This window comes from Vicia villosa, linkage group LG1 (assembly GCF_029867415.1).
Source record: "Vicia villosa cultivar HV-30 ecotype Madison, WI linkage group LG1, Vvil1.0, whole genome shotgun sequence".
Lineage (NCBI taxonomy): Eukaryota > Viridiplantae > Streptophyta > Magnoliopsida > Fabales > Fabaceae > Vicia > Vicia villosa.
In genome coordinates this window covers 174,258,613-174,267,756 of record NC_081180.1, presented here as the reverse complement: position 1 = coordinate 174,267,756, position 9,144 = coordinate 174,258,613, and the positions used below count along the sequence as shown (strand labels likewise).

General features: G+C 38.4%; 1 long non-coding RNA gene across 1 annotated transcript; it reads left to right on the top strand.

The window, feature by feature from the left end:
- The first annotated feature begins 3,185 nt into the window (after positions 1-3,185).
- On the top strand, positions 3,186-5,571 carry LOC131620574 (uncharacterized). The gene is made up of 3 exons (XR_009289181.1): positions 3,186-3,500; positions 3,600-3,758; positions 5,503-5,571. It is a non-coding gene; the product is annotated as an uncharacterized LOC131620574 (long non-coding RNA).
- Positions 5,572-9,144: the final 3,573 nt, after the last annotated feature.

The following is a 9,144-nucleotide window of genomic DNA, read 5'->3' as shown; positions in this document are numbered from 1 at the left end:
AAGTGGGATTCTCCGAAGGTGTTGAGCTGAGAATTGGTAGGATTCAGTACTGATGATGCTGTCGGTGTTAAGTGTGACGGGTGAGCTGATAGGACAAAATGGCCTCTGGAAATGCGGACAGAAGAGTTAGACCTTTCTGATTGCGCTGGTACGGATAATAATTGGGTGGGTGAAGTATTAGATCCTGATCCAACTTGAAGTACCCTAAGCGAGAGTAGATACCTAGTAGATGTTGGTGGAATGTACGAGTGTGGTAGCTTACGATTGGGTGAGGCTTGAATACCCGGTCGATAGAAGAGGATATGTATTTCTGTTCTTATCATTTTATATTTAAGTTCTAGAACTACGCTAGATGGAATATGAAATGATGTAGAAGCGTGAAATGCAGTGACCTAAGTTCTTGTTAGTTGTTGTTCGTCAGACCCCGAGGGAAGCCATAGAACTACGCTTGGCGTTGAGAGTTCAAGCGAGTAAGAACTAAGATCTATCTGGAACGTCAGTAGGATGATCGCAGTTGAGTCGAATGTCAGGAACCATAGTATTCCTATCTGGACTGAATTATCCTTGGAATCTCATGCATGAGTGGGACGAGTGGGTACGCGCACTGCATGGTAAACCGAAGTTGAACTTCAAATCTTCGTGCGTGGCGTTTTGGCTTTCCGAGTAAGTAAACCTTGGTGTGTAGCACTCTCAGGTTTTAGCATCCTGAGGAGTGTAATTTGAAGGACTTGAAGAACGATGAACATGTTGGAGGCCTGTTCAGACACTTGTCGATTGCAACTATAGGATACGTGTGGGGATCATTATATGCCACTGAGGTAGGTTACCTAGATACATGGCCTCGGAGTTGGACCACCATGTTGGTACTACCAGACGGGTATAATGCCACAGTATCGCTATCGTGCACAAGATGCGTGAGTCATCCTTTTTCCGACATGTGTGGGACAAGGTGATCTGAAGCTCAAGGTAGAATTCTGATTTGGCACTCGTGAGACACAGATCCAGACTCTCACAAGGTATGTGGGATGAGGATCCATACGTCACGCTCGATAGTAGAGGAATAACTAGACAGCCGATGGTGAAATGGATCAAGATCCAATACTATACTTATAGAGACCATGAGTGATCGTGATCGCGTGAATTAGTATCAGATTGTACCTTGGGGACGTTCTCGTTTCGTGAAGTGTTAAGTTGGTAATTTTGCATGAGTGTCTAGAGTGGGACTCATGTGCGGTCATGATATCTTGGTCAGCATGGTGAGTGGATATCATGTACCACGACCGGTGATGGAATATTTGAATTGTACCTTGGATCGACCCGATGTGTGATGTGTCTGGTAAGGTATTGTTAGATAATATGAGTGGAGAAGTGTTAATCTTGGTAAAGCACGGACATTTTGGTTTGAGAACTGCTAAGGAGTTTATAAGAGAGATGTTCAAAGTGCAAAGTACAATTTCTTGCATTGTGGCTACACTCAGACCGTTGGAAGCACTGCAATGAAGGATGCAGCCGCTGAGGAAGTCAGTTTAGTGTCTGATTCAGAGGTGGAACATACGTTAGATGACTGTGTGAATGGAGTGTGGCTATGGGAGGATAGTTATATCAGTAAGTCGCACGAGTTATCAGAGGCGATACTACGCTAAGAGAATGAAGGTGTATGGTTGGGTAGAAGTTGTGTAAAACTGCTAGAGTTATCATGAACTGCAGTATGTCATGAAGGATTCGATATACCGGTTGAGCAACAAAGATTTGTTGGAATGAAAAACATAGCAGATGTACACTGTGGAAATCAGTGACAAGGACGAACCTCTAAGTCAGTGAGTGTTTGGGTTTCAATGTCCTGAGGATGAAACGTGTACCTAAGTTGTGGTAGATGAACTATATGGAATGGCAGAGTAAGTAGAAGCTTGATTCTGGAAAGTACGCAACTTCAAAGAGTAGTAGTCGATGATGGATGTATATAGAGTTCTGACACGTGTTGTAATTGGACGACTGTAGATAAGGAATTATTGTGTATTAATGGGAACTAAGTGAATTATGGATATAATATGACTCAGAGGATTTCAAGGTGTGTGACTTGTTGGGATCAGAGTAGCGCAACGGATCAAGGAAGAATCAGATAAGTCTGAGGTAGGAACGAACAGACTTTTTGTAGGATTTTATGTTGGGATGAAAGTATCTTCCTAAGGGAAATTGTCGAAGCAGCGTTTCGTTCATTCCAATCACTCGAGGATCCACCATAAACTCAAGAGGTGTTGTCTATGGGCCAACTTGGGAATACTTTTTGTGGATGGCATGCAGTCCGACGTTCGTAGGTCATCAGTTTAGCTTGCAAGTCACAAGGGTTGGACTGAGTATCAGACCGTCGAAATGCTGAAGGCTAGAGAGGACATTCAGTTGGCGCAAGTTCTTTGTGGTTATGCCTTGTGTACTATGATTGTACAGGAACACTGGTACAATGGTTACAGGTCAGTTGTTGAATTTCGCGTCTTATCAGTAGAATCTTGTTCGAAGTTGTCGAATGTCAAGGCGATAGTTGCAAGACGATTACACCTTCGCGGTTTACGGTGACAGTTGTATAAGTAAAGATAAATTTGGAACAATCATCCTAAGACTTTAGGAACCAGAGGTTAAGACCGAGGAATTTGGAGATCACCTAATGACATTGTATGGACTCGAATGGAGAATAATTTGAAGTGTTATCGCAGAAGTGACGTGGTGGCAGTAATTCTCAAACAGGAAGTAATTCAAGGAGCTGAGTGGATCAGTAATGTTTGTTGAACGAGGGTGAACACATCAGAGAATGAAACGAAGGATATCCGACATGAGTGGATTATTGGAGTTTTTGAAGTTTTGGAGATTCAGTGCAGAGCAGTAAAGGTCAAGGACCCTGGAAGGACCCTTTCCCCAGGTGTGTCAAGACGAAGTATCAGATTAGACGTGTTGCTTGAGAGTTAAGGTTTCTAATCATGTGTAGTGGGATGCAAGCATTTTGGCAGATTATGTTTCTTCGTATGGAATGACCCTCAGACAGAGTAGTGAGATTATCTGAAGAGAAATGTGAGTAACATTTTTTTTCCTTGGTTGGATAGATGTGAAGAGTTGGTTTTTCGCGATGATTGAAAGGAATTCGAGGACGAATTCTATTTAAGGGGGGGAGAATGTAATACCCCAATCCCCCGACATCGGTATTTTTCTTAAATCGGCTAATTAGTTATTGGAATGCATATAGAATCATTCTATATTAATCTAAGAGGGACTATTAAGAAAGTAAGTGGATTAGTGAGAATCCAACTAGATGGCAAACTAGTAATTTTGGCATGGTTAGAGGGCACATTGGTCATTAAACATGGTTGCATGAGGACTTAAGGCATTGTTTGGTGGTAGACCATTCCAAAATCAGAATTTATGAGAAAAGTGCTTAAGAGCATGGAGGAGAAAGAAGAACTTATGTCCACCTTCTCCATTTTCGCACCTTGGGTACAGCTCCACTAAATCAGGTATATCTCTCAACTTGTAACTCCGATCGTAGGGATTCTGGTCCCATTGGAAAGCTAACAAATTTCTCGTCGATTTGCACCTATGGTTCGCATCTATAGCTTCTGTCTTGAAGGAGAAAAACGAGTTTGAAGTTGAGACATGCATGCTGAATGTGAAGAAGGAGGGGTTACGGGTTTGGTGAACTTGAAGGTGTAGTTTGTGTCAAGAAGATAGTTCAATGGCAGCAAGAACATGATCTTAACCTCCATTGATGCAAGGTGAGTCCTTAGATAGCGACTTGGGCAATTTGCATGCAAGGGTTAGATTTGGGGTTAGGGATTGTGAGAAATAATCCATGAATCTATGATGTTAAAACATGCTTATTTGATAATTGCTAGTTGTGTGTGATAGCTACTAGTTGCATATGTTGTTAATGATTGCATGCTGGTGGTTCTGATTATATAAATATGTTAGAAATTCATTGGGACTGTATTAAAGATGCAGGGGATCAACTATAGGGCATTTGGAATGGTTTAGAACTCTTAGAAATGCAGAAAATTGATTCTGCTTCAAGGTAATCGGTTACTGGCATTTGGGTAACCGGTTACTCTATAGAAAATTGCGTTACTAGGCATTTTGCATGCCAGTAACCGGTTACTGGCTTCTGGGTAACCGTTTACCCTGGGCAAAAGTGCAAAAATCAGCAAACTTTAGAAAGTCGTAACTTTCGGCTCGGGTATCGGAATTGCGCAAACTTTATATTGTTGGAAAGCTAGCGACGTGTACTTTCTAATAAAATCGGTCTCCAAACCAGAATGTTTTATTTAATCATACTTGAACCCCACTTAGTGTGTCATGTCGAGTGAAATTGTATGTGACTATTTCCCCCGAGACGGTTCCGTTCCGTATAGGGAACCGAGTGTCTTCTTAGTCGTGTGAGACTTGTTTAAATTGTATTTGAACATGCTAATGTTGTATATGGTCATGGATGTGTTTATTCTCAATATGTGGATCATTAATTAATGCATTATATCGATATGCTTTATGATGATCATATTATGTTTATCCGTCCGTTCGATTGACGTTCGGAGATGGTTGCTTGTTTGTGGCATGATGCTTGGTGTGATAATGATCTTTAATGCCCGTTGTTTCGGTTAAACATTCGGGATTGATTGTATTGTGATTGACGCTTGTTATGCGTGTGGTATGCTAGAATCGAAGTGGGCCAATACCGGGTGGTAAGACACCATTGTGTATGGACTAGTTTCCAAAGATACCATTGCGATGTACCTGCGGGGTCTTTCAGGGTGTTTCCCAAAGGCGTGATACATTGGCGTTCTTGGTATGATTTGCACACCTGAGCTATCATTGCGATGTACCTGCGGGGTCTTTGAGGGCGTTTCCCAAAGGCGTGATACATTGACGTGCTTGGTATGGTTGAGTTGTGATGCCAATTAGGCGATATCACTTGGATAACTCACCTATAGTGGTGCCACGTAGGCTACACCACTAGGCTCCTAACCGGATGGGCTTGTACAGTCAATTAGGCGTATTCGCACTTGTGGATACCATATTGCGTATGGATGATGATGAGGCCGTGACGCCGTGTAGGCAACGTCACCGCTATAACTCGTCACGGATGGAATGCCACATAGGATCTATCTGTTTCATCTAGCGATGGGTCTTGTGCGAGTCTTCTTGACGACATGTACTTGGTTATTCACCGAGGGTGTGCGTGCAGCCTTGGTAGTTGGTTGTTACTGCTTCTGGATTCCCCGTACATGGGTATGGGTCTGCATACGTGTTTATTGTACTATTTGTGTACTTGTGATATGATGACTCCTATGGTGGACGATTCATGTGTTTTCTCCGTACTTGTACCGGATGTGAGAATAAACCCCGGATCAATGGTGGATTCGGTTTTGTTGATGCATGTACCCTGTAGAACCGAGTGGTCCCATAGGATAGGAGGACTCACTGAGATTTAGTAATCTCACCCCAATCAACTTATATTTTTTTCAGGTGCAGTTGAGTAGTGCTTGGTCAGTAGCAGGTTTGGATTGAAGACTTGGAAGTGGTGTTGGCTCGAAGACCTCGTCAGATCTCTTTTTCCGCTGTGCAAGATCCATTGAAGACTCATGTATTATGCTTCTTAGTAGAATTTCATGTTGTATTTTATATGGATCTTTCTATAACTATAGCTTTTGTATGTACTCAATATCAATTATTAACGTTTTATGTATAATATACTAGTCAATTATGTATGGAGTGTTACATAGGGCATATCAGCATATCATATGAGAATGCCATATTTATATGAGAATGTGAGAATGAATCTGAACCATTGGATTTTAAAATTAATGGTGGAGATTATGGGTGAATCTTTTTTTTCTCTCTCCTGCATCATGAAATAAATGAAGTAGGAGAGAGAAAAAAAAGATTCACTCATAATCTCCACCATTTATTTTAAAATCCAATGGTTCAGATTCATTCTCACATTCTCATATAAATATGGCATTCTCATATGATATGCCCTATATATATATATATATATATATATATATATATATATATATATATATATATATATATATATATATATATTTTTCTACATATTGCTCAACAATTCTGCCCTCAATTCTATGTGCTCTTGAAAGGTCCTGGCAAGCATTTCATATGCCATTTCTATAGTGAGCACAACTCCTTTGTGATAAATGATGATATAATTAAAACTCAGTCTGTATGTTTATGCGAAATAACCATTCATGAGGAACAAAGCCTTGCAGAATTTCAAAATTTTCTGATTAACTGAATTCACTTGAATTTAGTGACATTTCTATTCTATTCTCTCCACCCCATCATGGGTTGGAGCCATACACGTCTCAATATCTGGTATTCTGAAAATAGAATATTGTAATTTGTTTGATTAATCATTTGTGCTTATTCAAGACAGCCCAAGATATTTTATAAAAACTGACATAGTAAGTATTTGTGGGAAATTAATGGTTGATTATATTTAACTTCTAGATCTTGTCACACCAATTGACTAAAAGAAAGTGGACAAAAAATTCTATGCAAAATTCAGAAGAAGAAGGTGGGCAAAACTGATTCTGATGAGGAGCAATTGAAGACAAATGAATAAGCTCCTAGTGAAGAGAAGTTGAAGACTGGTGATGAGAAATTGAAGACTCATGAAGAAGCTTCTACTCCTACTGATGAGAAATTGAAGACTCATGAAGAAGCTTCAGCTCTTAGTGACGAGGAGCAATTGAAGACTCATGAAGAAGCTTCGGCTCTTATTGATGAGGAGTAATTGAATACTCTAAAGCAACAACTTACGCAACTTTGTTAGAGGTTTAGCCACCTGAGCGTGAGAACCAAGCGTCCAGGCCTTAGCTTTACCATTGCCATTGACATGTTGGTTGTTTTATACTCTCATTCCAAGGATATTTTTTTATGTTTTGTGTTCTTGCACCATATTGTGAAATGAAACCGTATAATGTGATTTTTTTTCATGGTTGGTTGTTTTTATAATCCATATAGCATATTCATCTTTGTCCCACATCGGATAGTATGAAGAAAATAGAATTTGTGTAATAATATAAATATGGATAGTTAGTTTGAGTTTTCTACCCAACAACAAAATATTGTTTTTTTGGTATATTTGGAGTTTCGGTAGTTGTGTGTCTCAATAGGGTTTTCTATTTTTTCGTTCAAAAATAGTTTGTTGAGAGGGTTTTCTATTTTTTCGTTCAAAAATAGTTTGTTGAGAGGGTTTTCTATTTTTCTGATCAAAAATAGTTTGTTGAGAGGGTTTAAATTTTTCCGTTCAAAAGTTGCATTTGACAAAGGGTCTTCAATTTTTCCGTTCAAAAGTTGCAATTGAGAGAGGGTTTGCGATATTTCCGTTCAAAAGTTGCAATTGGGAGTATGTTTGCAATTTTCACCTTTTAAAATTGCATTCCACAGGGTTTGCAATTTTCTCCTTAAAAATTGCAATTATATGAGAGGGTTTGTAATTTTGTTATTGTAAAACTAGAAGCTTAATTATAATTTGAGTTTTATTTTTGAATTTATTTGCTTCTTTTCTTCTTTTCTGAATATTGCTCAACAATTTTGCCCTCAATTATATGTGCTCTTAAAAGGTCCTGGCAAGCATTTCACATGCCATTTCTATAGTGAGCACAACTCCTTTGTGATAAATGATGATATAATTAAAACTCAGTCGGTATGTTTATGCGAAATAACCATTCATGAGGAACAGCGAAATAACCATTCATGAGGAACAGAGCCTTGCAAATTTCAAAATTTACTGATTTACTGAATTCAGTTGAATTTAGTGACATTTCTATTCTATTCTCTCCACCCCATCATGGGTTGGAGCCATACACGTCTCAATATCTGGTATTCTGAAAATAGAATATTGTAATTTGTTTGATTAATCATTTGTGCTTATTCAAGACAGCCCAAGATATTTTATAAAAACTGACATAGTAAGTAATTGTGGGAAATTAATGGTTGATTATGTTTATCTTCTAGATCTTGTCACACCAATTGACTAAAAGAAAGTGGAAAAAAATTTCTATGCAAAATTCAGAAGAAGAAGGTGGGCAAAACTGATTCTGATGAGGAGCAATTGCAGACAAATGAATAAGCTCCTAGTGAAGAGAAGTTGAAGACTGGTGATGAGAAATTGAAGACTCATGAAGAAGCTTCAGCTCAGACTCATGAAGAAGCTTCTACTCCTACTGACGAGCAATTGAAGACTCATGAAGAAGCTTCAGCTATTAGTGACGAGGAGCAATTGAAGACTCATGAAGAAGCTTCGGCTCTTATTGATGAGGAGCAATTGAATACTCTAAAAGCAAAAACTTACGCAACTTTGTTAAATATTTAGCCACTTGAGCCTGAGAACCAAGCGTCCAGGCCTTAGCTCCAAGGATATTTTTTTATGTTTTCTGTTCTTGCACCATATTGTGAAATGAAACCGTATAATGTGATTGTTTTTCATGGATGGTTGTTTTTATAGTCCAAATAGTATATTCATCTATGTCCCACATTGGATGGTATGAAGAAAATAGAATTTGAGTAATAATATAAATATAGATAGTTAGTTTGAGTTTTCTACACAACAACAAAATATAGTTTTTTTTGGTATATTGGGAGTTTCGGTAGTTGTGTGTCTGAATAAGGTTTTCTATTTTTTCGTTCAAAAATAGTTTGGTGAGAGGGTTTTCTATTTTTCCGATCAAAAATAGTTTGTTGAGAGGGTTTACAATTTTTCCGTTCAAAAGTTGCAATTGACAAAGGGTTTTCATTTTTCGGTATTGAGAGTATGTTTGCAATTTTCACCTTAAAAATTGCATTTCACATGGTTTGCAATTTTCTCCTTAAAAATTGCAATTATATGAGAGGGTTTGTAATTTTGTTATTGTAAAATTAAAAGCTTAATTATAATTTGAGTTTTATTTTTGAATTTATTTGCTTCGTTGCTTCTTTTATGGGTATGCTTCCGCAAGCGTAAATTTTATGGGTATTTTTCCCAACAATTTTGTACTCTCATTCCAAAGATATTTTTTCATGCTTAACTTGAGTCTCTTAAATTCAACATACCGTGTATTTTCGGTTTTAATCAGTGGAAAATTTTGCATATAGTGTATTTAA